At 36.3% G+C, this 26,029-nt stretch overlaps 1 protein-coding gene across 5 annotated transcripts in view; it reads right to left on the reverse strand.

Moving 5' to 3' along the window:
• Akap6 (A-kinase anchoring protein 6) overlaps positions 1–26,029 on the reverse strand; it is a 499,805-nt gene that overhangs the window by 465,308 nt on the left and 8,468 nt on the right. For all 5 annotated transcript variants that reach the window (XM_021724690.3, XM_040275774.2, XM_040275773.2 and 2 more), the window contains exon 2: positions 21,550–21,761. The gene's annotated coding sequence lies outside the window, so the exon portion shown is untranslated. The remainder of the gene's footprint in view (positions 1–21,549; positions 21,762–26,029) is intronic.

The following is a 26,029-nucleotide window of genomic DNA, read 5'->3' on the forward strand; positions in this document are numbered from 1 at the left end:
CCTTAATAGAAAAGAGAAATATATAAATACATAGTGGTAATTCAGTGTAATATGAACTTAACCAGAGGCATATGTTAGGTTCAAGAATAAAAAGAAGGGAGGAGTCATCAACTGTATGAGAGACACATGTGAGTTATCATAGACCCTTTCCTAGGATAAGGCACTTGGGCCTAGTCTTTTTTTTTTTTTAATATTATTTCACCTCAAATCATACAGTTGAGCTTCTTTCTGCAGTTATTTATTTATTTATTTTTATGTGGTGCTGAGGATCGAACCCAGGGCCTTGCACGTGCGAGGCGAGGGCTCTACCGCTGAGCCATAACCCCAGCCCCTGGGCCTAGTCTTGATAGATGAGTAAGAATTGGTAGGTGGGCAAGGTTAGGCATACAACAGACTGTGTAAAGAGTTTCTGGGCATAAAAAAATCAAGAGACATTCAGGAAGTTCCAAATACATGTATAAGGTTAAAGCAAGTTGTGCCAGCAAAAGACAGAGACAGAACAGAGGATGGAGAGAGGAATATGGTAAGAGATAGAGAGCCATGGCATCTCCTATGGAGGGCTTTTGATAACTTGAAAAGAACTTTCAATTTCAACCTGTTGACAAGGAGGAGTCATTGAAAGATCTTATCTAAGGAAATTATATGCTCAAATTTGGAACATGCCAGCTTTTTTAGATGATCCTTCTGGCAGCAGTGTGGAGGATGAATGGAAGAAAACAATACTGGAACTTAATCACAGAACAGGAAAGAGATGAGAAACCCTTGGGAAGAAGGAAAGGTGTAAAAGTAAATTCAGGTATAGACATGTTGATGAGGAGCTGTCAATGGGTCGTACAGCAGAAGATCTCTGAACATAGAAATCCTTGCTGAAAATAAATCTTGAGTCTTCAGGATTTGGATAGTAGCAGTAAGCATAGGCATAGATGAGAACCCCTAGACCGGGCTGAATCAGGGATTCTTCAACTGAGTCCTTGGACTTCTAAGAGTTCTGCAGATAGAATTCAGGGAGTATGAGAACTTAAATAAGAGAAAATTACAATCTGTTTTCACTAAGTGAAATTTCCCTCAATTACCTTCAATTATAAATAAAGGTAATAAGTACCAGAAGTATTAACAGTATCTGTGATTAAATCACAATACCTATAATCACCAATAGAAACCTCAGACATTTTTAAATCCGCTTCAGTTATTAAAGATATCTTGAAATTACTGCTTCAAAATTATGGTGGTGATTAGACCCACCATTAGATATTATTATTTCGTGGGCTAATTTAAAAACCCTCATATTACTGTATCACAATATTTAGAGATATTTTGACAACTGCATTTTTTAATTTTTTTTTTGTAGTTTTATATGGACAGCAGGTCTGTATTTTATTTGCTTATTTCCATGTGGTACTTAGGATCGAACCCAGTGCCTCAGATATGCTAGGCAAATGCTCCGCCACTGAGCTACAGCCCCAGCCCTTGACAATTGCATTTTAATATAATTACTTTCCTTTACATTTCTGTGCATTTTATTCAATGCATTCAAAACATTGTCCAGAGAAGTAATCAATGGGTCTTCCTCTCATGCCAAAGGGTCTGTGGCACATTTAAGAACCCCTGGGTTAGTATAAGAACAAAACCAAGGGAGGAAGCCTGGGAAACATTTTAAAGGAGTGGGTTTGGGGGCAGGGTGGGACTAAGAATTATTAGTAGAAATGTAATAGAAGAACCAGGACAGTGCATCACTGCAGGATTTATAAGAACAGAAAGTTTCAAGGACAAGTGATCAGCAGTGTTAGGAAACATATTATAAAAGGACTAAAATATTTCCCTTTAATTTACCAATTAAAGGGCTGGGGTTGTGGCTCAGTGAGAGCACTCACCTAGCACATACAAGGCCCTGGGTTTGATCCTCAGCACCACATAAAAATAAATAAAGGTATTGTGTCCAACCAACTACACTAAAAAATAAATATTTTTTTAAATTTATCAATTAAAGACTTGTATCAGAGTTCTTTTACTGTAAGCCATAGAACCAACTCTGTGACGTAAGCAAAAAGAAATGTTTTGAAGGAATATGAGGTAGATCACAGATTCCAAGGGGAAAAACTGAAGAATTCGTCTATGAAAAAGACAGGAAAGCAGAGACTGTTCGGGGAGATTTGAGTAGCAAGAAGGAAAAACTCACCATTTGTCATTCCCGCAGTATGCTGGCTTGACCTGACTTGGGGTCTTGTGTCTACTTCTGGGCTGGGAGAAAGCTGGGCACCTGAACTGAAGTTACATCAAGATTCATGGAGAATGGCAGCTCCCTGAGATGGTACACTGTCACCAGGAGGGTAAGGATGCTAGGTAATTAAAGCACATGTCCACTTCAGGGGTATCTTACTGACAAGTTTGGTAACAGCACAGAATCTAGGGGTTTTGTTGTTGAGACAGGGCTTTTGTTAAGTTACCGAGGCTGTCATCAAATTGGATCCTCCTCCCTCAGCCTCCTGTATCACTGGGATTACAGTTGTGAGCCAAGCCTGGATTCCAGGTTGTTTTTGTCAAGGGGCTGCCCAAAGTGAAGCAGAATATCCCACTCTGCCAAAAAGAAGTTGGCTGCGAGAAAAGATGCATGGAGTAACAATAAGGAAGAAAGGCAGAATCAAGGGAGAGGTTTTGGTTCTATTGTTTCTAACCTAGAAGATATTTGAGTATATTAATAGATAGAGAAAGGAGCCAAAGTAATAAGAAAAGTTTAAGATCTAGATAAACCCTAGAAGATGCATTGGCTCTGAGCAGAGAGAAGTTACTATTGCCACTTCCTACATCAGGTATTTATTAGGCCAGAAACCATGCTACACAGACTTCACCTGCATTATCTTTTAATACTAAAAAGTATCTAATTATAATCATCCTCCATTTCACAGAGTAAGGAATTAAAAATAGCAAGTTTAAAGTAAATTGTCCAAGGTCACATAGCCACAGGGCAAAGCAGGGAGCAGGCACATTTCTTTCTAACTCCAAATCAGCCTCTTTCCATAAAATCCAGAAAAAGGAGTCTAAGAGAGATGCCCCAGTTTGTCAATTTGTACCAGGGAGGTAGGACATAGAAAGGATTTTTGTCACTTAGCTTCACTTTTCTCCACAAGGAATTGCCAGCCATTGGTTGAAAATAGAAAGCTGGAAATGGCACAGCAAGGCTGACCGATGAAAGATTATTATAATCCAGGCAAAGAATGGGAGAGAACTGGCTATGATAGGAAAAAAGGTCTGAGGAGCATGCTGACATCCCTGTCCACACACAGAGATGCACAAACACATACAGTCTTTCAAGACTGCACAGTATCCAATGTTCACAGCTGTGTAACTTTACAGCTTCTACAGCAAGGCTACCCACTCAGGGTGGGTAGACCTACACTCAAATTCCAGCTCTGTCAGTGTTGTGAAGAAAGGTGAATTTTTTTAAACATATAATTATTTAAATTAGTTATTTCTTTGGCTCTGAGTTCAAATAATCAGAGTTTCCAATTCTCATCATTATTGAGCCAGCAGTAAAGTAATGCCTTTAAAAAAATTGTGTGTTTGCAATGGGTGTGTACATCCATACATATATTCAATTTCTATCACCAACAACTTTAGCTAGCATCCATCTACAAAGTTTAAATATGGTCAACAATTGACTTCTTTGCTACTTATATTTTTCTAAATGAAAAATAAGTTTTAGTCTTCATTTTTTAAAATCCATAATTACCATGTAATATTTTTAGATCACATGTTTTTATAATGTAACAAAAATTCAGAAATGCCTAGAAGATTTTTTTAGACTAGAAGAAGAAAGAAGGAAAAAATGTTTAATATCTATAATGAGTACAGTCAAAAGGCTTAAAGTATAGACTTGTTTAATACCTTTGGGGAAGTAATACTCTCTCACAAATATTTTTTAAAAATCACCTGGAGAACTGAGGATGTGACTCAGTGATACAGTGCTTGCCTAGTGCATGAGGCCCTGGGTTCAGTTCCCAGCACTGAAAAAAAAATAATAATTGCCTGGAAAATCATTACAATCTATCTCAAAACTAAGTTTATGATTAGTGCTCAGTTGACAAAAATATAAGTCACAGAACGGAATAAAAAGAAAGATTATATACTTTTAAAGCATGTACCTATAGAACATAGAAGTTATCTGGGAAGATTCATGCCAAATTGTTGAACTATTTACCTGTGAGATTGGAATGGTGTAGACTTGGGAGTTCCCACTCAGGGAAGAAGGGAATTTTAAATTTTCTATGGTATTCTGCTTTTTTAATATAAGTTTATATTGCTTTTTAAACTTAAAACTACTAATGTGTGTGTGTGTGTGTGTGTGTGTGTGTGTGTGTATGTACTTGTGTTCATTCATTCATTTAATAAACTTTTTATTTTGGAATAATTTTAAATTTCCAAAAAAGTTGCAGAGATAGTACAGAAAATTCCCATAATACTCTTCACTATGTTTCATCTATTGGTAAAACATCATGTTACCAAAGTATGTGCATAAAAACCATAAAACTGATCTTGGCACGTTACATTAATTAAATCCACACTTCATTTGGATTACCAGTTTTTCCATTAATGCTTTCTTGCTGCCCCAAGACCCAACATTATCATGGGAGAACCCCATGAAAATATATAGTAAAACATTTTAAAATGGATTTAGTTAACCTCTCTCCTTAGTCTCCTCAACAATAGCTTCTTAGGCTTTTCTTATTTTTCATGACCATGAAGATTTGAGGAATATAAGCTAGGTATCAGGTAGAAGAACATCCTTCAGCTGAATTTGCCTGCTATTTTTCTCATGATTAGAATGTGGTTATAGATTTGGAGGAAGAATATCATCAGTATGAAGCACCTATCTCATCACATTATATAAGGGGTATAGGTATTCACTACCATCATTGGTGATATTAATCTTCACCATTTGCTTAAGGTCATGTTTGCCATGCTTCTCCATTGTGAAGTTATTATTTATTCCTTTCCATACTCTGTTCTTTGAAAGCAAGTCATTAAGTCTAGTCTACCCTCAGGGGGAGGTAAGCTTTTCCTCCTAAAAATGGGAGTATTTACATACACAATTTGGAATTCTTCAGTAAAGATTTGTCTCAGCTGGTGCAGTGTACACCTATGTAATCCCAGCAGTTCAAGAAACTAAGGCAGGAGGATCCAGAGTTCAAAGCCAGCCTCAGCAACTTAGCAAGACCCTAAGCAACTCAGAGAGACCCTGTTTCTAAATAAAATATAAAAAAGGGCTGGGATATGGTTCATTGGTTAAGCACCTTTGGGTTCAATCCCTGGTTAAAAAAAAAAACAAAAACACCAAGATTTGTCTCTTCTACCCTATTTATTTATTTATTCAATCACTTATTTTTAATAGTATGTACTCATGCACTATTTATTTTATACTTTAAGTTATAATTCAATGCTACATTATTTATTAGATTTGGGCAGTTGAAGCTTTTTCAGCTTTGCTCTTGTCCCCCACTGAAGTGCCTATTCTTTTTATTTTTAAATACTCCCTTACTTTCTCAAATTGTATGACGCTCTTGCTTGCCTTGAACTTCTCCCTGCCCTGGCCCTAGAATAAACCACTTTGCACTCAAAGCCTTGATTCTTTTATTGAAGAATGGCATGCAAAAACCAAGTTCTAGCTAGTCTGTTCCTTCAACTACGTTTGTTGTCGATTTGAGTTAGCTTGTATGAAGCACTCTCAACATAGAGCCTAAGACATAGGAGCACTCAATAAAAGGAAAAAGACATCATTCCTCTTATGGATATTAGTCAACTTTTTATTGCTGTGACCAAAATACCTGGCAAGAATAACTTAGAGGAAGAAATATTTTGGCTCATCATTTCAGAGGATTCAGTTCATGGCCAGCAGACTCCAAGGCAGAAACATCATGGTGGAAAGGGTGTGGTGGGGGGGAAAGTTACTCAGCTCCTGGCAGCCAGAAAACAGAATGAGGGCCAAGAGTTGGAGAGAAGATAACCCTTGACCTATTTTCTTCTACTAGGTCCCATCTCCCAATAGTCCATCAAGTTAATGGATTAATTGATTTGATGGACTAATGAGATCAGAGCCCTGATGAAGTGAAACTCTTTAAAAAGTTCATCATGTACTTTTTCTGGTGGCACAAAACAACATACCAAGAGTCTTTCACCAAAAAGGTAGTTGTTCATTGTTTCAGTAACTATCTTGGCAACATCCTCAGACTCAAATTCCACAAAGGCATAGCTTCTTCTATTTTCAGTCCTTTTACTTCTGGACAGACTGAATCTTGTAATAGCGCCAAACTGGTAAAAATATGCTTTGATTTGGGTTTAATAAAATGCTGGATGCAGGTGCAGTTTTTGTGGGGTTTTTGTTGTTGTTGTTGTTTTGTTTTTGTTTTTTTTTTTTTTCTGGGTTATGCACCGGTGAACCTCCTCTATATCCTTCTGAAACTGGACATCTTCCTGCAGATTCAGAATTGGCCCCGATGGCTGAACCAGTGAATGCCACCCTGCTAAAAGCTCCCAAATCTGTATAAAATGTTTTGTGCCTGTTTTGCTAATGAATGCTAATCTGCTAAATATTTCTATGTGTGGCAAAAATTGATCTGAGACTTGTATTCATTAAACTTGGTACCAAGGTTATAGAAGAGTAACTATTACTACCTCAGATTTCTTGGGTGGCTGCTATGATTTTCAGAAAGAATCTGAAAATTGGGTGTGATAAAAATGGCTTAAGGAATTTTTCAATTTCTATCCTTCATACCCCATAGAGTTATTGAGAAGTCACATTTGAAGCTCCCTATGTATTTTGTGCCCTAAGAGTAGGTATATTGCCCCTGTGTCTGCTTATATATTCAGTCTGTATGAGAAATACATGAAGTTAACCATATAGAGCATTTCAATATTTGAGTGTACAATAGACTATACACACTGAATCTGTTAGAGAAGTAATGCACATTTTAAAATACGAAATTTCCCTTTACAATATTATGAGTTTTAGCTATGATTTTTATTATTCATTGGGTCCCCAAATTTTTCCTATGGAAACATTTTCCTCAAATTAGAAAGGAAACATGGGAAATATAAAACTAGATATATAAATATTCTTTTTACATAGCCATTCCATGAAAAACCCTTCTGATTCCTGTCCAAGCTTCCCTGAGCCTTCTCCTAAATATTTACTTTCTACACCATCATTCTCCTTATATACATTCCTCTTTCTTTCTTCCTTTTTTTTTTGTGTGTGTGTATGTGTGTGTATTAGGGATTGTATGTTGTGTTACAAGGAATTTAACTCAGGGACACTCTATCGCTGAATCACAGCCACTTCAGCCTGCCTTTATTTTTGTTTTGAGACAGGGTCTCAAAATTGCCAAGGTTGGTCTTGAACTTATGCTCCTCCCACCTTAGCCTCCTGAATAGCTGGGATTATAGGTATGTGCCACTGCACCCAGCTTCCTTACATCTATTCTTATGATCTGCTAGTTTAATGTGGCAGGCTCTTGTATTCAGGAATATTCTGTACCCCACCAACTGGAACCATAGTCATTCCTCCAGGTTCAGGTCAAATTTACCTTCTGTTGAGACCTGGAACCCTGACTGAATTAATTGATCCCTCATCTACTACTCCATAGTACTTTGTACTTACTGGAAATAATTAGATAGTTTTATAATTTCTCTGACTTCCCCACTAATTGATCAGCTTTGTATATCCTGCACAATTGTGGTCACTGTGTAAGTATTCAATCAATGCATGCTGAATTTGATTGGTGTACATGCAGGACACTGCACACAATCCCCCAGTCTTATATTTTCCCACTTGTATAGACAGCTCCCAGAACATTTCATCCAGAATAATGACAATAGTGTGTGGGTAAATCTTGGGGCATTGCCTTTGAAGACAGGCTTGATAACAGGCTCTGGAAACAGATTCCAGACATCTATGAGCAGTAGAAAGGACCCAGAACACAGGGAGAGTAGGCCAAATTACACTTTTCCAAGTTTTTCAGGGGCCAGCTATGAATAATATTATTCCATATTTATTGAGGAATACAATAACAGCCAGAGTTGCCTTTATCAGCAGTGTTTCTAATTACTTAGAGCAAAAATGTGATATAACATTGAAGTATAAATATGTAGTAAATCATGATGAAAATCATTATTACTTTAAGAATTCAAGAAAGCTTATAACCACAGAGAGTTGGAGGAATGAGCAAAAGCTTTAAAAAGGACCTGGGGTTTGGATAGAGTATGTAGCAAGAGCCAAGTTGACAGGCAGAACTACTGCTAGTCTTCTAAATTCATGTAAAGTTGTTATGTTATATGATTTTTCCTGTACAATTCAGGGAAAAGCAGGAGAACTGGACTAGATGCTAGCACAAGATTTATTTGACCACTTATATACCACAGGTCTGAAAGTAGAATAAAAATTCTCCTAAAATGAGAGCCAAGTAAAGAGATAGACCACTATCATAAGTAACCCAGTTTCCACTGACCATACCTGAGCATTTCCTGTATCCCAGAAATTGTACTAGGTGCTTCACATACCTTATTTCGAAGCCTCATAATACTTGATAAGGTAGGTACTATAAAGATAAGCAGGGCCCAGAAAGGTTAGGCAATATTCCCTACATACAGAGCTAGTAGGTGACGGGACTAAGATTTGAACTCAGAATATCTAACTAACCACAAGCCTAAGCTCACCAATATCCCATCTGTCTTCCTGTGAGAATCAGTTCTCTGAATCTCTGAGGGGAAAAAATGTTGCTGTTTAAACATTGTTGCGAATAGTAATGCCAGCATTGTGGGCTTCAGAGTTAAAAATGGCTCTTGTCTACAGAATTAATTCAGAAGACAAATAAGAATCATGCCCACAAAAAAGAAACACATTATGGTGCTAAAGTCAAGAGTAAGTAATCCCCCAAGTCAGGATGTAGTAACTTAACATATCAGTGTTGAGAACTCTCTGATCAGATTAGCTTTTATTTAAAATTTTAAATAATAACAAACTTTCTGTGTTGAACAACAGGTCTTATTTAGTAGAGTCCCCATCCAGTACACTAACTTTGTATTTTCTCCCCCTCTTCACCACAGTGCACCAGCCACACTGGCTTCTGAGGTTGTCCTGGACACAGACTTTAATGTGGAAAAGGTTTAGAGATCAGCTAAAAAGATACTGGGGATTTCCATGAGAGAACTGTCTACTCATATCAGGTCTATGGTTTAGAAAAAGGGAAGTCAGGAGGTGGAGGAACATGATCTAACCTGTCACACAATAAAAAATTATATGGACTGATCCTAAGTTCATTTTCACCAAATCCCAAAGACTTAGAAACAAGACAAAACTTGGCAATTCAACGTATCTTGAGAGGGCTGAAGATGACTTCCTGTCTCCACCTTGAAGGATAGGATTGAAGACAATGCTTCATTCCAGATAGGGAGTTCAGAAAGGAACAGGTTTAGAACGGAGAAGAGGATGATATTATTTGAGTTGTGCAGAGTAAAGGTGTCTGGAAGATTCAGGAGGAAACATAAGAAAGCAGAAGCATGTAAGTTTGAATCTCAAGAAAAATAATCAGAACCTAGAAATCCAAATTTAAAAGTTATCAACACTTTTTTTCTCTATAGGGATAACCATCAAAAAAATATAGAGCAGCTAGAGAAAAAGAAGAAAGTAAAAGATTTGTCTCTTCCTATCTGGGACTAGACTGATAATCCCATGAAAGTAATTTTAGACTAAATAAAACACTAAACTTTATTAGTGGTCAGCATTAAACATATAGAACACTTGAGAACATTCAACTTCAAAAATTAACTTTAGTTCAAAGAATTTTACAGAAAAAAATGTAAAGTCTATTTGTTATCATCACATAAAAACTTAACTGTTTGTGGTTTTCTTAATAGATGTTTGTTATTGTTTCTCTCAAAAAAATGAAAAATAAGAAGAGGAAGAGTTGAAGTAAATTTGCAGATGCCAGACAAATTATGGGAATTATAGTTCCAGAAATAGTTACTTGAGGATGACATGAAAGACAATCTTCTTATTCTCCCCAAAATTGTCCTTTGGAAATCTTGTTGAAATCATATCAGCTCTAGTAGCTATAACCCCAAGTCACATTACTGGAAGGACACCTCAGGAATCTGCCCCTTCTCATAACTATTTTCTTCTAATCTATAAAGGTACAATTACTTGTTTTAATAGCTAAACATTTAAATATTGATGATTGAAGAGCACTATGCTAGTAACAGCATCATGATTATTTATTGAGTTCCAAGCACATGTTGGGCATCATTCTGGGAGCCATGGCCATTCTCAGTAAGCTTACAAGGAAAGCATTATCAAATCCATTTTACAAATGAGGACTCTAAACTCAGCAAAGTAAACAACTTGCCCAGGGTCACATGTCGGTAGCAACAAAGCAGAATTCAATCCTATATCTGTTTATTTTTTTTTAATCAAAAATGCCCTTGAATACTCTGCAGTACTTTACTTGCTATTTAGAGAAGGACTTTCATCATTGAGCTATAAAAATTGTAAAGACTAACACTGGTATGACAATAAACAAATTATTTGATTAAGTGACATGAAACTGCTGATATCTGGCCATCTTTGACCACAAAAATATAAATTCCATAAGGTTCAACCTAATAAAAGTGCATTCAACCATATTTTATGTGAATGTCTGGAGCAATGGGGTGAATTTCTAAAGAGATTCCACATCCAATAGAAGAGACTCAAATATTTCACCCAGTGCACTAACTGAAGAGTGCATACTATAGCTTTTTTTAAAAAAAATAAATAAATAAAAGGAAGAAAAAATAAAAATGCATGAATTTGCAAGACAAGGAAACTAGAAAAAAAAGTGTTGTGAAAGACAGTAATTTGAAAGTTTAAGTGAACCTTGTGTGTTGATTTTAGATTGACCACCAAGAACTCTATGAAATTCAAACTAATGAAACACAAGTATAAAATAAAAATGGTATAGAAACCCTATTTTCTAAGTTTTTGTTCCCAAAATTCATGTTGAAATCCTAATTCCTACAATGATGGTACTAGGAGGTGGGGTCCTTGGGAGGTTATCAGAACATGGGAGCATAACCCTCATGAATGGAATAAGTGCCCACATAAGGGAGGACCAAGACAGATCCCTCCCTATCCCTTCCACCATGCAAAGACAGTTAAAAGGTCTGACCTGTCGTTCAAAATGTAGACACTTACCAGACACTAAATCTGTAGCACATTGATCTTGGACTTTCTATCCTCCAAAACTGAGAAGTAAATTTCTGTGGTTTATAAACTACCCAATTTTTAGTGGTTTTTGTAGTGGCCTAAATAGAACAGGACAATAAATTTAAATGTTTTCATCTACACGAAGGCACTGAGCAGGTTTAAAATATTCTTTGGAAAATCTTTTTTGAAAATCACAAGGCTAAATAAGTGAATGATTTGGAGAACCTATGTAAATGAGGTATAAAATATCCTGTGTCCTGCAACTGGCTATGCCATGTATTGTAGATATAAGAAAATTCTCATGAGGCATAATTTTTATCATGTAGCATGATGAGGTTGATAAAAGTAAGTGTATTGAACACATTTTAAGATCATAACAGTGTGTTTTAAAATTTAATGGCATTATATTTTCTTATTCAGTCTACTAAAATATAACCAAAGTACTGCCTTATCCTAGGATGTTTTTCTAATTGCTTTTGGGTATTGTTTGTCTTCTTAAAGAGGAAGGCAACTTAAAAATAGCATGTTGTCAAAATGGTTTGAATTTCAAGAAAAAAAAAATCTCACACCTCTTCCTGAGAAAGAAATACTTAGTTCACAAGCATGACATTTTAGAATGCCTTTGGTACAAAATTCAGCTGTAGACATATCCACTGCTAAAAGAGTTTGCTGGTTATTTAAAATAAAGAGCAGAAATCAGTTATATTCATTATTCTCTTCATATATGAGGCTTCATATTCTGGCCAAACAACTGTTTTATTGTGTTCCTCTGTTTTGCTTTATTTCTCATTAGAGCATTTTTAATAGTAACAGGGAAGGGCTGACTACAATGGTTTATACTTCTCCCTATTGGGTGCTTTAAATGAAGTTTCTTTGAAAATCTACCAATCCATTGACCTAAGACTTATTGCTAAGAATTTAAAGATTAAAAAAATAAATAACTTTGTTCCTAAAGGAGATTCAAATTCATTAATGAGAGAAAGAAAGAGACAACCACCAATAGAAGAATCAATATATCTTTCAAATGACCTGCAAAACCTAGCTCCCTCACAGAAACTCTGCAGAGGACATCAGTACTACCCAGACAATATTCTTGCTCTCAGTGGAAGAATTCAGAATAATCAGATGGAACATAATGCCCTCACCGTCAGTCACAAGGGCCTCTTGACATACTATTTGAAATAGCAAGAATCACTCATGGGTGTTTAGCACCTTGAGAAGGACCACTGCGAAAGAGAATTAATTTCCTATATATTGAATATGATCATTTTACTTCTTTCTAGGGTTAAGTGGATTCATTTATTCTCATAACAAATATTTATTGAGCACATATCATATGCAAGGCACATATCATATTCTAGGAGCTAAGAAAATATCTATGAACGAAACACAAAAAATTCTGCCCTTGTGTAGCTTACATTATACTAGGATGAAGAAAACAATAAATAGGTAAAATGTGTGATAAATAAATGGTGATAAATGTGATGGAGAAACATTAAACAGGGAAAGAAAATTAAATAAGATAATATATGTGCTGGCACAGTATAAGCATTTATACTTTTAAATTTATACTTCATACAATTAAATTTATACTTTATACATTTAAAATACTAAAGCACTTTTCTCTCTGCTAACAAATGCTCTAAAAATTATTTGCTTGTTTTCAGGATTGGGTTGGAAAAATTACATTTTTTCTTGGAGAAGTAATAATTTTATCACACTACTTGTGAGTAGGTAAAATAATAACAATTTTCATTCATCAAATGCCCTCTTTGAGCCAATAACTTCATTTCATCCTATAAAATGGATACTCTCCCTATTATATGTTTGGGAAAAATAAGACTCCAAGAACTTAAGATCACAGATTTAATAATTAAAGAACTAAGAAGCAGAGGTAGATACACCTAGCTTCAAAATCCTACTAGGCTGATTTCATCCAGCTTATAGATAAAAAGTATCAGGAGAGAATTATTCAAGAAGGGAATCATGACTATTGCTCACAAGGCACTACCCATTCCCTGCCTAACTTCCCTACCTCTAAATCTCCTGCCCACAGAATAGCAGTCTATATACATACGTGTAAATTGTTAGGTTTTAGTATTCCAAAACTCAAAATGGACACGTCTCATTCGGTACAAGCTATTGAAAAAAAAAATCACTTTAGATTTGGTAATGTGGCATGTTCATCTCCAGTTGAGGTTCTCTTTTATTTTTGAAAAGGAATACTTTTGTTTTCTCATCAAGTTTGTTGACAGCACTCAACTTACTTCTTGTTTGCATATTTTAGCATATACAATATTTAGAAAAGGATGGTGTTAAGATCTAAGAACCAGAGAAAAACATTGTGCCAGAGATCATAATTTCCATGATATTTTTTAAAATATCCATGATATTTTTAAAAATGTCCATGATATTTTTTAAAAATTATTTCAAAAAGTAAAATTAAACATGGATTTATTCACTTTCATGACAAATAAACCAAATAATATTAACCAGAACAAAGAACAAAAGAGAAAACTCTCAAAGCAAAAAATAACTGGTGAAATATGTCTCTTCATAAGCTGATTATATCATTTTTTCCTTGGTCCTCTGCTTCTCAATCTATTCCTTTTCAGTTTAACTAGTCAAACTTCAAATGTTTAAAAATTTTATTATTATTTATTTTTAAATTAGTATCTTAATTCATCAATCTGATTCTTCATTAATCCTCAGAGCAATGACATCTGTTTTTGTGATCATTTTTATTTTTACCTCTGTTTTTAGATTTGTCTCTATTCAATCAGCTGCCACTCTGAGGCATGTGTTTCCCTATGGTATTCAAGAAGCTGCATGTCACTCCCTGCCAATGCTGAAGAAATGTGCTTTGCTCTGGCTTCTTGCTGTGCTGCTTACCTTCTCATTACTGCCCCCCTTATTTTTATTTATTTTTAATTAAAAGTGAAATTTAACAATAGCACCAAGAGATTTTTTTCTTAAACTACACTTGCACACCTGTTTTCAATTTTGGATCACATTTTCTACCACATGTGGCCCTGCTACTTCAGTCATTTCCAGTTGCTACCCATATAGACTACCTACAAGGCTAACTAATGTGAGTTTTAAAGGGTCATTCCCTTTTAATTCACACAAACGTGAAAACCAGATTGAATACAGGGCAACGTTTGAATTAACCATTAAAAACTAAATGCAAGTGAATTACTTCACATGGAGCATATCAGAGGAGATGCAATGTCATTTGGCTTTAGATGGGCTATTTTTATGGTAATGTAATGGGAATTAAGAGTAGCACAGAGGGGAGCCTTAGGAGGTAGGATTCTTGCAAGAAGAACTATGGTGGGATCAAAACTGTTCCAAAAGGTGACAGTGACAATAGGTAGGATAGAAACAAACTACAAGCACTAAGAATTAGGAAAGCTGAGAGTGGGCCAGCAAAGATAATGAGTTATTAGAAACACATTGAAATCAAAAAGTTGAAGAGAACAGAAAGTTATAGGCAACCACAGATATGCCTTAAGCTCCATCTCAGGGTATATCCAGAACAATAGAAGAATTAATCAGGATCATTACCAAACAGAACCCAGATAACATAGTGTTAAATCTGTGACAAGCTCTCCAAGTAATGTACATGTGTGTCCCTAGGGTTGTCCTTATTTACAAAGTGTTTTGTTTTTCTCCTTAGCATATGATCTTGCACAGAGATTTGATGCTTTTGTTGATTGTTAACTACTGGTGAAATTATCTGAAATAGCTGGTTTTATGGCTTGTACAATGGCAAATGTGGTGAGCATAAGAATTGTTAAAGGACAAAGAGTAAGTGTTCTTGGGGCTTATTCCCTGCAAAAACCTCCAGACTTCCAAGCAGTGACAAGTACCCCTTATGGATTTGTCAGATTCCAGTTTATTGACATAGTCAAAAGAAGAAGAAAAGGTTACCTTTTACCCTTTTCCTGTACAACAAAAACCATCCTTCATATTAATTCTCTAACAACTCTCTGCAAATCTCTAGACTAATAGAGTAAGGCAGCCACTTCTCACTGTGATATGATGGGTAAGAATGCTTCACTTACCACAGGGCCCAGGAGCCAGTCATTGGCATCTCATTATTATAAATGGTGGATCTGGAATTTAGAACATTAGCATAACTGAAACTGCCTTGCTGGAGAAATATTCATTATAAATATTGACTATGATTCCCTTCTTAATTTAAAAAAAAAAAAGCAAACTCTTCTGTAGTAATATAAGCACAAATTATGGGTCCCCAGCCTCCTGGAGAGAGAGAATTGGGTTGAGGGAAGGACAGTGCTAAAAAAAAATACCCAGAATAAATATGCTATGTAATTTAAATGAGAGTTAAACAAAGAAAGTGATGATAAAAGTAATCAAATAGTAAACAAAGGGCAAGAAAATTAATATAAACATTGAACCAATACATGGTTAATTAGCTTGCTTGGCAAAGAAGATTTGATTTCTCCCCTGAAAGCAATAGTGGTGACAAATAAGCCTGATCAACCAAATATCTTCAGGTATAATGTAATATGTCCCCCTTTGGCTATAAAAAAAAAGTCATTGGATCACTGTGCGCACTGCTGAATTACCAAGGGGCAAGGAGGCAGGTGGTATTTTGCTCTGGGTTGTTTTAACAATGATGGTCCCTTATATTTTAAGCTCCACAATTTCTGTTTGAATATTTCCAGATCTGGGAGTTGAGGGAGCCTCAAACTCAAAATATATACAGGACTCAGGCAATAGGGGATGCAAAAGGACCATATAGAACAAGCCACATAATTTACAGAGTCCTATGTAAAATGAAAATGCAGAGTCTCTTATTCAAACATTATTAAGAATTTAAAGATGGTAACAGCAAAGCATTAAACCACACATAAATGCTTGTAGGTGTAGGGCCCTATGCAACTGCACAGGTAGCACATCCATGAAGCCTCCCTGCCCTAGACCCATACAAAACAAGCTCTAGGTCTGGTTCAGTTCATGCATTAGCCAGTTTGAGATCATGTTCTAAAGTTCCATACTCTCTCCTTTGTTTCCTTTATGGCTCAAGTACATAGTACATAGCAAGAGGGCTGGAAGAGTTTAGAAACTTTCCCTTGTCCCCTTTGTGGCACAAGCACATAGCAAGATGGCTGAAGGAGTCTAGAAAATGCCTTATGGCTGAAGAGCAAAGAAAAACATAGCTGGTGGCTTACAAGGGAAACAAGTCTCTCCTTTATCGTCACCAAATATTAAAACCAACTCAAGGATTCTGATAGTAACAGGTATGTACTAACAGGTATATACAAACAGAGGGAAAAATCTCTGCCTTATTAATTCAAAATACCTGAAAGTCTGTTAGTATGGACAAAGTCCTATAAAAATGTGATGTTTCTTTGAAAAGCCTTCTCACTCACAAGCTGTCTACAGAGCTGGGTATTTGCAATTGCCATCAAAGAAGGAGGAATAATCAATCTGCAAGTGATTTTTTTTCCCTACATGGGCATACCAAGCTGAACATACTCTATCTGCATGAATATGTACCTTAAAAAGTCATGTAAATACATCATAGTACATTAGTTAAAATGATTATTTAAAGAGTGGTTCCCATTTGAAGTGATGTTTATAAGGTATGCTAGGATAAATGCACAGGTTAGATGGACCTTGTGTGGTACACACTTTTACTAGCATGTTAGCTAGAATGCTTGATTTACAGGGCTCTCTAGAAAAGTAGCTTTTAAAAAGGTGAGAAATGGCTTTCATTAAAATTTTCTAAATTTCTCCTTAATTGTCTGTAACATGCATTTCATCTTACTACATGTCAGTTTTGTCAAGTGAGACAGACATACACTTTTTGAATGATTGCAATTCTATTTCTCAAAATAGCTTAAACAAAAAAAAATCACTAATTGCCATATTGGCCATATCTACACCCAGTAAGCTTCTAATCCAACTCAAGCAGGAATAAAATTTATTATTCAACACAGCAAAAACCATATAGAACCATATATGTATATGCACCTCTACATATTTGTGGAGATAATGGATTTATCTACTAGCACATGGAATAGAAGTGAATAGAAATACATTGCAGAATCACACAGGAAAATATTCTAATACAAATTTATTTGTTTATTTTTGTCCCTCCCTACAGAATGTAGTTGGGGAAAGGATTTGTATATGTCATATGTATTGCTGTGTTCCTTGACAATGCCTGGACATAGAATACTCCATATTTGTTGAATTGAATCATAGAATTTTAAAAATGCCTTTCACTGATTCTAGGATTGGAAATAGAAGGGCATCAGAGATATGTAGTAGGATCACCAACTTCCCTAAATTCCATTATTTTATTCCCTAATTGGTACCTAATTCCTACAGTCACTGTGCCTGGAAGCTCTCTTGCTTTCTGTCAGTCTCTCATTCTTGTACCTCATGCAGGCATGAGCTTTAGCCTCCTTGGAACATGCTAGGATAGAGGTTAACTTCTTCCCAGAACCTACAAGAGGCTAATAAGCCCTGTGGAATAATATTTCTAAGTATTAAGCATTCTGGAATCAATATCAATGTGCTGTCAGTATATGCATTAACCCCACACTCAAACAAAGAACTGCCCTTAGAGCCCAGTAATGACACTGGGCGTGGATAGCTGGGGATGGGCAAGATGATGCAGAGATGACTGTATCATCTATCCTCAAACACAAGACTTCCAGGATGTTGCACAAGACTGTCATTCTTGTACTTGGTCAGAAGACAGCTTTTGGTTTCAGCCACTAACACATTCAGAAAAAAAAGAAGTCTCTTTTTATGTTTTTTACTTAAGAGATAGATTCAGATCACACCTTCACACCTTCCATGCTGTGAGAGAAGTTTGTTTCTCTTCCTTGCCTGGTATTGCCAGAGAATGCAAATGTCTTAAAGTTAGCAGAGCCACTACATATGTAGCTGATAGAACAGGAACAACAAACTTGAATCATTAATGACTCAGGTCTAAGACATGCTTTTTTGTGACACTCCATCACGCCCACACTCATTTATGTAGCTTTTTCCACATACAGGTCCTGCTAAAAAGATATGTCAAGAAAGAGTCATGGCAAAAGGTCTGTGCATTGATTCTGCATTACTTAAATCTCTAGGATAAGAGTAAATATTCACATTTGACCAAGATTCACACTCATCCTTACAGTAAAATAGATCTTCATGTAGTAAATGAGATTTTGTTCTACATGTGAAATCTGATTTTTCAATTAGAATGAGGAAGGGTGGGGTATATATAATACAGTGTTGATGACTGATCTGTATGGTATGTACAGTTAAGATGTCATAAAACTGGGATGACTGTGAGTAAGCATGTGGGATGCAGAGCCAGATTACATTGGTTTAGAATCACTTATTAACTATGTGACTTTAGCCAAGTTCGTAACCTAAGAATCGGTTTCTGCAAAATGTAAATAATAGAACCTAATCCTATAAAGTAAAATTATTACTCTGTACCTCATAATGTCATTATAAGGACTAAATAAGATACATACAGGGCTGGGGTTGTGGCTCAGCGGTAAAGCACTTGGCTAGCATGTGCGAAGCCCTGGGTTCAAGGACAGCACCACATAAAAATAAATAAATAAATTATTGTGTCCAACTACAACTAAAAAATAAATATTAAAAAAAGATACATACAAAGCTTAGTCCCATAAACGATACATAATAATAACTGAATAAATGATAGCTGTGGTTGGTTAATATGATTATTAATTTTATCATTTCTACCATGGCCTAGCTATCAGCAAAGAATTAACTTCTTTGAAAATTAACTTCTTTGAAACTTTGTAATTCAGTATGAAAACCATAGCTGTAAGTATGGTGTAAATTAGCTTCTTGTAAGGTTTACATGATCTATACAATAAATACAGTCTTGATTTTTCAGTTTTTACTATGAAACAAAATTCTCTAAATTCTAGAAAATATCAGTGAGACACCAATAAAGGCAACCAGAGAAATCTCTCCCCTTACTCAAATGAGTGCACACGTGTACACACACACACACACACACACACACACACACACACACATACACAACATCTACCCCTTGGGGATATATTAAAACTACAGCAACTGAAATAGACTTAGCCAGTAATTAAGACACACAGCTAATCAGAGAACAGCACAGGCTGTAAGAAGAAACAGAAGACCTGGATGACAGCTCTCATTACCAGGGCTTTGTTCTCCTAGAGCAAAAGAACACATAAGCATAAAGTTGAAGAACTATTAACTGCATTTTGAATACTTGTGGGGGTTAGAAGAATCATGGGCTTGTCTGAACTGGGAGGATATTCCACTAGATAACTGCGTCAGCCCACACCCACCCTCAAAGCATGACTTCACTTTTTCTAACACTGCCCTAAAGAAATCTGGCCTCTGCGACTTCCAGTAATTGTATAAATCACCCATGATGAAGCAACTGAGAGCACTGTTAGACAAAAGAGACAAGAATTAAACAAATAGAAAACTCATTAAAATTCTGCCTTTGGTTATTTTTTACTCCTAGTAATTCATGTTACCAAACAAGTCTTTCTTCATTGCTTTTCATTGGAAGTAATACTTTAGAAGAATTCTAATGGGCAAGGAGTGATTTTCTCCAGACTTGTAATCCAGTCACTAGACATACTTTCCCTTCCCCCATCACCATCTAACACTCCTCCCTGTCACCTTAGAGCTGCCGACTTAGCTGTGTTCACACCCAGCAGTCCCAACAGAGCCTTCTGTTCACATTATGCGACATAAAACGGCAGGCAGTGATCAATTCATACTCCTAAGTGCTTGCGATAAAGCCAGGCTGAGCTGACCTCTCCTATCTCACATAGCTGCATGTCAGCCATATAAGCTTAAAAAACAGAGTAGCATGTGTGTGATGTGGTACAAACAAACTAATTAAAATCTGAGCTCTTTCACTCAGGCTAGTGCCTAATGGGACCAATATGCTCAACTCTTGAGGAAAAAAAAAAAACCTCCAAGCTGGCTAGAGGTATTGCTTTTCCTGCTTCCTGTGATATATTTGTTTTAGGCTCAATAAATAGGCTAAAAGAAAAGGAACTCAAGGGTTGCTATTCTTTCCTGTGAGACTTTTCAAATAAATACTGTCAACTCGGCAGCACAGAATCACAAGACCACTCCCTGATTCTAAGTGGACATATTGATCAATTGAACTGACATGTGCCTCCTCCTTTCTCTCCTCAGTAACAATCAGTTGCACTAGGGAAATCCATTTCATTTCCCAAAACAAAAGGCAACACATTACACCTTACTGACAGTGTTAGGCTCTATTTTTTAGGGGAAAAAAATGATGCAAATGATGATGATGATGATGAAGATACCTAAAGACTGAGCTAAGAGTTGAGATGAAAAAGATACATAACATGTTTATCTAGAGTTTCAGAATTGAGTCAGGGTTATGATTGAGTCCAAGGATCTAAACACCTTGCAATCACTGAGGATTCTAATATTTATTCATCATACCAGATTTTGGTTAAAGTTAAGCAAGAGATAGCAACACCACTGTCACTTCCAGAGGCTCTCCTCAGGGTTACCGTTGACTGCAACTGCCGCAGAGAAGAGACTTGTTCCTTTCTCAGTTACAAGTCAGCCTGAAAAGAACTCCAGCTATTTTAGAGACTAGCTAGAGACAGAAAAATATTGTGGCAGTCTTTCAACTAACTATGGAGGTCGTGAATTGAAGAACCACCACATAAATCAAAAGGCTTAAATAATTCCATTTTGTTTAAGTCTTTATGCTTTTAATAAATTCTTTCCAGAATATGCAAGAAATTCCCTTTCACATCAGGGTATCAAATGCTTATTCAGCATTCGTTCCTTACCATGAAGAAACTGAAACCCAACCGAGGTAAATACTGAATTCCATACTAAAAATCAATAACTATTTGATTAATCACAAGAACAAACAGGGGACCAATTAGCTCTGCACCATAAAAAAAGAAATATATATCCTTACAATGTTTAAATACTGTAAACTACTCATTTTAGAGCTTATCCATGGCTTTTCAATAGAAAATCATCATGTTTATAAAAAAATTCTATAAGAACACTAAAAATAACATACAGAGATGGAGCAAGAATAATTCTTTATATTTTGATTCTTGTATGACTCTTACAGGCCTTTGTCTTAACCCGGCAGCCTGAAAAACAGATTTAGGCAAAACAACCCTTCTTTCCCCAGTCCATTTTAAGCAGAAAACATCCCCCAATCTCTGCCTTAGCAGACACCGACTAGCCAACAAAACAGCCGTGCAATTAAGGTCCAGACATTTAACACTCACCATCTCCTGCTCCCACCGTCTTCTTTTGATGTTTATGGCACATCTGTAGGATGCAATACTAGGAGATGCCTTGTTTGACCTGCTGCATGATGCTGTGACATCAGTTCAGATGATGCAGCTCATTATGGGAAAGACTGCTGTTGCTATGGCAACTGGGATGTGCTAGGAATCCTTGCTGCATTTCCAGTGGAGCCTCAGACAATACGGAAGCCCTGTAAGAAACAGACAATATGCAAAATTTAGACCAAAGGAAGAGGATTCCTCATTGGACTAAAATTCATAAGTTTAATAGGGATTTCCCTAAAAGCACTTTGGAAAAAATTAAAATTGCCTCCCTTTTGTTGTTATTCATTTAGAAAAAAGATGAGAGAGGAATATAGATTTAGTACACAGCAAATAAAAATTCAAATGCATAATGATTCTCTATAAGAAAATTTGATCAAAAAATTACAAGATAATTTTTCCTCTCTGAATAGTAGCATTATGATACCTTTTTAACAATTACTAAAAAGATTTTTTGCTTCTGTCAAAGACCAAAAGAAAAAAGCAGAGAGAAGAAAAATACTTAAAAACCAAATATAAATAGCTGACCAAGTATTTCTACTTCTAAAGTAAACAGACTTTAATTCTCAAAACACAGGCAAACTTTTGGCCAACTAAGTCTGCCCCCTGGACACCAACCTACAGAACATCCTTATGTATAGTTACTCAGCACTCATCTAAACCTAAACTCTGAACAGCAGTGCAAGGAGGTTTGGATTCTGGGAGTGGGGGAGGAGCACCACAGCACCCTCAATTTCTAGGGGTTGTTTCCTTGACCTACAAAGAACTCTTCCTACTCATGGCCAAAACGCAAGAATCCTTTCTGGAACTAAATCTGTTGGTTGGAACAAGTGGCAGACCTGCTAGAAATGTCCTAAGTCATTGGCATTTCAAATATTGAAGTCTGTTTTTTTTTTTTCCCTTTGGGGCAATAAGACAGCCTACCACATAGATTATTCACACCCCTCCCCCAGAGAAGCTGGAACTGTGTGAAAGCCACATTTCACTAAGACACAGTGCATTATTTCTCCAGTTGGTAAAAGAAAAGCAAACACTTTTTTCTAGTCCTGAGCAGAAATAAACATCATATGGCAACAACTGGAGAAAGGAGACTTGGACAGAGCAGGCCATCTCTTGCATATTTAATACTTGCAGGCCACTGGTAAATACAGAATCAAGTTGACCTATATCCACTCTATATTCACAACTCTGAGGAAAAGCAACATTCTAAAATCCCAAAATATAATGAAACAATTATGCTATAATACTTGAAATTTTAAACAGAACTGTAGATCAACAGCATGGAGGGGGGTGTGGAGTACAGAAGAAATTCAGGCAGCGTCTCTGTAAATAAGAGCTGATAAAATGCCTGAGAGGTGCCAAGATCCTAGCAGGGTACACCATCAGCCTTGCTTAGAGCAACCATGCTCTGCGTGGGAAGCCAGGATTGATCTTGCCTCACCTAATGAAGAACTAGGAGACCAAGAGAAAGAAGTGAACTGCCTGCTCAAGCCACCTATGCTCTCAACAGCAAGACAGAGCCTGACTCCCTGCTTTTATCTCAGATCACATGCCACACACACCAAGGAAGATTAAGAGGAGCCATTCCAGTGCAAAGAGCACTGACCTGGGATTCAGTAAACCCACACATGATGCAAGTTTCTCCAAAAGCATCTGTATGACTTTGGGCCAATCAGTAAACCTCTCTGGGCCTCAGGAGTTTCATCTACAGAGATGAAAAATTTACCCTGAATAGTTTTCAGGGGTTCTATTAGTAGCAGAACTTTTTCTTTTAATGATCATGCAGATCAAAGCTGAACTGCCATGGATATAAGAAGGCCAGAGCCAAGATTGGTGGACCCTTTTCACTCCCACTCCCTAAGCTTGTCTGCTATAAACTGGCCCCTACCAGTATCTATGAAGAACACATCAGCCTCTGGAGAAGATGGAGTAAAAGCCATTTAGAACAAGATTAGACTCTCCAGAACTAAAATCCCATGATTCTATAGAGAAGAAAGGGCAGATTGGGACCAGGTGTTTCACGTTTGAATATGGCTTCACAGGATGAGAAGAATCTTGTTAGTCCCCTTTGCCAGCATCAAGTAATTTATTTGGTGGGGAAGAATAGATAGCTCATCAAATCTGAGACCAGGTCAGACTTTTAACAACCTGAACTAGATGAATAGCTGGCCCACAGATTAGCCTGAATTGGCTTTTTTTTTTTTTAAGCCCTTTTTAGCAGACACAAGTCATGAGTGTTTCCTTGCTTTGTGAATGGGTGTTTGGTGGTTCACTTTGTACTTCCCAATGGCCTTTCTGCTCCTACAATCCCAGCTCCAGGGGTTTTTTAGGATTGCATTCAATAATGTATATAATAATATTTGATAAGCCACAAGCATCATAAAAATGACAGACCTTGCTAGTATCATCACTAACAGCACACTAACTTTATTAGTGAAGGCTCTTTAGTCCTCAGAATCTGGACTATGGGATAAAAACAAGGAAATCACCTTCAAAGTCTACACAGTTACAGAAGAGAGCCTACCACTCAACTTTCTCTTCATGTGAAGTCAGAAAAAGGTAACTGGTGGGGGATCCTCCCAGAGAACAATGCTAGAACCACAGGTAACTGTGAACAGATGAGTTTCTCCTGGAGAACAGAATCAAGGTAAGATCAGTAAATCCAAGCAGGGAGCTTCATGCCTGAGTGACTCAAAGGATGTCATAATCGCTGTGAGAAATTCTTAAAAATAATTTAAAATGGAACATAGACAGCTGATCAAATGACTCTCAACCTAATAAACAGGCTTTAAATAAATAGGCTTTAAAACCCATGAGACATATGTCTCCCAATCTCCTCAATGGAGATAATTCTTTTTTTTTAATACCATCAAAAAATCCTGGACTTAAGCTAAATGTAGAGACTAAATATCATATTAAGTAGCTCATTTGGTATGTATGTTCTTTGAAGAGGGAAAGGGAGCAAAGAGACATTGGAGGTCAGCAGGACAACTTATGGAGAGTACCAGGAGTGTTCAACAAGCCCCATTTCTCTGGCTCCTAGGCACACTTAGAAGTTATTTTTACCAATGGAATGGGAGTAGATCTGAAGTAATTTTCAAAGACAGTCAAGAGCAAGTATGCCTTCTTATTTCCCTCTGCTGTTAGCTGTATGCAAGAATCCAGTGGAAATCTGAAGCCCTGAAATGGACCCAACTTTGAATACAGCCTGGGTCCCTAAATGACTATATGGGGCGGAGTCATTTTCTCCAAACCATCTACTGACACACACTGAGCTACAATAAGTGAGAAATAAACCTTTATTATCTTAAGATATTTTATCCATAATAAACTAGCCCCAAATCCCAATATCTTAAGATAATAAAGGTTTATTTCTCACTTATTGTAGCTCAGTGTGTGTCACTTTATAGATAAAGTAACTAGAATTTAATATAACAAAAATATTTAATAAAACATTAAACACTATTTAATAAAATATATTATAAAATCATAAAGCTATATATTAGTTATTAATAATACTAAACTTAATGTTAAATTTGTTATATATTATGTTATATATTTATTAACTGATAATGTTAAAAACAGGTTTCTCTCAGGATTTTAAGTTTGAGGCCAGCCTTGGTAATTTAGCAAGACCCTAATCCCAAAACAAAAATAAAAAGGGCTGGACATATAACTCAATGATAAAGCACTCCTATATTCAATCCCCAGTACTGAAAAAAAAAGGGGGTGTATCCTTTATTGCAGACTTTCTCAGAAACTATAATCTTCTGATATGTACTAAGGCTCTTTCATAGGAAGAAATATGGTACACAAGTGCTTTCTTAATTTATTTAACCCTAGAATCCTTTTTTTTGTGGACTAAAGTTCCATCAGCCATTGAACCACAGCATAAGAAACATGACAGTGAACACAATGGGTTAGAAATCCCCTGGGTTCCAAATTTAGCCTGGGGGGGCTACAGAAAAGGGAAAAAATTAAACTTATCTCCATTACAATTCAGTTGGCCTCCAATTATTCTCTGCCATACAGAACTGACAACACAGAACTTTCATGTTACCAAAGGTAACTACATTTATACAAATGTTTCCCCCAACCATTTATTTTCCCTAATTTATAAGTAGGAGTTACATCACAGTTTCTCATGATTTCAGAAGCAAATGAGTTTTGTTTTCCAAATCAGTAGCTCATAATGTAAATGTGTTTATATTTTAGGATCTAAAAAAATCTTAAAGCCATTCCCGAAAATGCATCATATATATATATATATATATATATATATATATATATATATATATATATTAGATGTAGATGGACACAATGCCTTTATTTTACTTATTTTTATGTGGTGCTGAGAATCAAACCCAGGGCCTCACCCGTGCTAGGCGAGTGCTGAGCCACAATCCTAGCCCCAGGT

Source organism: Ictidomys tridecemlineatus, chromosome 5 (genome assembly GCF_052094955.1).
Source record: "Ictidomys tridecemlineatus isolate mIctTri1 chromosome 5, mIctTri1.hap1, whole genome shotgun sequence".
In the NCBI taxonomy this organism is placed as follows: Eukaryota; Metazoa; Chordata; class Mammalia; order Rodentia; family Sciuridae; genus Ictidomys; species Ictidomys tridecemlineatus.